This window comes from Motacilla alba, unplaced genomic scaffold (assembly GCF_015832195.1).
Source record: "Motacilla alba alba isolate MOTALB_02 unplaced genomic scaffold, Motacilla_alba_V1.0_pri HiC_scaffold_57, whole genome shotgun sequence".
NCBI lineage: Eukaryota > Metazoa > Chordata > Aves > Passeriformes > Motacillidae > Motacilla > Motacilla alba.
The window spans coordinates 154,664-156,699 of record NW_024037689.1 but is presented as its reverse complement, the minus strand read 5'-3'; the positions used below and the strand labels follow the sequence as shown (position 1 = coordinate 156,699).

Genomic DNA, 2,036 nt, shown 5'->3' with positions numbered 1-2,036 from the left:
GTGACACAGGACGGGACGTGACAAACAATCGGGGACACAACAGGGACAGAAATCTCTTGGCAAGAAGAATGACTGCAAGGACCAAAAGAATGCAATATGAGATGACCGAGGAGAGAGCGATGGCGAGCTGATGAAGCTCAGAGAACCCTGGAGGAAGAAGGTGCTAACTGAATGATATATTCCAAGAACTGCAAAGATGGATGCCTGTGAATCCTACGGTCAGAATCCTCTACCAGTCCTCACATTCTTACGAGTCCTCATCTGCCACAATGGATCCTTGCGGGGCGCAGCTGTCCATACAGCTCAGAACAAGACCTGAAAAGACATCTGACCGGATGCTTCTAAAGAGAGATGCGATTCTGATGCCTGTCTGAGCTCCCGAGTCAAAAGTTCTATGGCATCGGTGCCAGGCCAAGGAACGCAGAGATCACAGATGCTAAGAATGATGCGTGGGTTTCTGATAGGCCCCTCAAAGGGCTAAGGAAAAAGGCATGAGATACCCAAACACACAGAATGCACAACAGACAAGTGACACGAGACACACCGGGACTGCTCTGCCCTGCGCACCTCAGCACTGTGATCAAAAGTGACACTTTCCCATTCAGTGGCCTAAGGGGCCGCTTCTTCCACATCCCCGTCTCCAAAGCGGACTCAAAAACTCCTCCCGGTGAGTCCCGAACCAGCACCCCACTTTCATCCCCTCTCTGGGTCACAGCCCTCTACTTATCTCAGACATCTGGGGATGCCAATCCATGTCTGGTGTGAAGGAAGGCAGCCTCCCTAGCTGGGAAGTTCCTGCTGTCACTGGGCCGTTGTCTCTTAGACGGCTACATTAAAGAAAACAGAGCATCAATGCATGATCTGGGCAGCACGTCGGCCAAAACCTAACAATTCTGCTGCTCACCGTTCTCCAGAGAATGCCCAGCTCCTCAGGCCACATGCTTTTGCTGCGCTCGGAGGCCACACCGTCGTTGCAGGGTATGCCTGGGTTAAGAGGAGACGAGGTGATATGGCATTGCTGAAATCTGAGCAGACCCTCCCTTCTCCTCCCTGCTTCCCCGACTCACCGCAACTCCATGGCTGTTGCCAAAGGCGATCCAGATGACACCTTTAAGTAAAAAAGGCAAAGGCTTCATCACAGAGTCCTGTAAGACTCCCAGAAGGCTCACAAGAGCAGCAAACCCGGTCCATTGGCCGGTGCGTGATGGGAGCTTTGCATACTCAGAGTCAATTGCCTAAAGGACACAAACGAGAATGGAGGCTTAGAGCTGCAACAGAAAGAGAGACCTGAGCACTAACAAAGGCTTCATTCCACTGGACACTGCTCACCTTGTCCTCTTCAACCTGACTGCTGATATCTGGCTTTACTTCCTAAAAATAAAAACAAAGAACAGTGCTGTAACAGAGTCACCATTTACACTTCAACTGCAGACACAAACCATGACTGACCTGCTCAGGGGAACCCCCTAATCCAGGATGGGATGCTCTGCCATGGATTTTATCCTGCTGCATCTGAAAGAAAGTTAAGACAAGTCAAAGGGCTGCAGGAGAACTTCACAGCTCCAAACATCCTGTGTCAATCTAGGAATACCATCTAGAGCCTGACTACACCCCACCTTACAAATTTCAAGTCCCCGGGACTGGTCCTATCGCACCAGGCTACGCAGCGGGGCAGAGCAGGTCCGGCACAAATATGTGCACCCATCTGTGACACAGGACGGGACGTGACAAACAATGGGGACATAACAGGGACAGAAATCTCTTGGCAAGAAGAATGACTGCAAGGACCAAAAGAATGCAAAATGAGATGACCAAGTCGAGAGTGATGGTGAGCTGATGAGGCTCAGAGAACCCTGGAGGAAGAAGATGCTAACTGAATGATGTATTCCAAGAAACTGCAACGATGAATGTCCGAGAATCTTGCGGTCAGAATCCTCTACCAGTCCTCACATTCTTACAACTCCTAATCTGCCGCAATGGATCCTTGCGGGGCGCAGCTGTCCATACGGCTCAGAACAAGACCTGAAAAGACATCT

The 2,036-nt window shown here is 50.6% G+C and overlaps 1 long non-coding RNA gene across 1 annotated transcript; it reads right to left on the bottom strand.

Moving 5' to 3' along the window:
* Positions 1-483: 483 nt before the first annotated feature.
* LOC119696849 lies at positions 484-1,092 on the bottom strand. Its single transcript, XR_005255677.1, has 3 exons — positions 1,068-1,092; positions 905-984; positions 484-827 (listed from the first exon to the last, which is right to left on the bottom strand). It is a non-coding gene; the product is annotated as an uncharacterized LOC119696849 (long non-coding RNA).
* Positions 1,093-2,036: the final 944 nt, after the last annotated feature.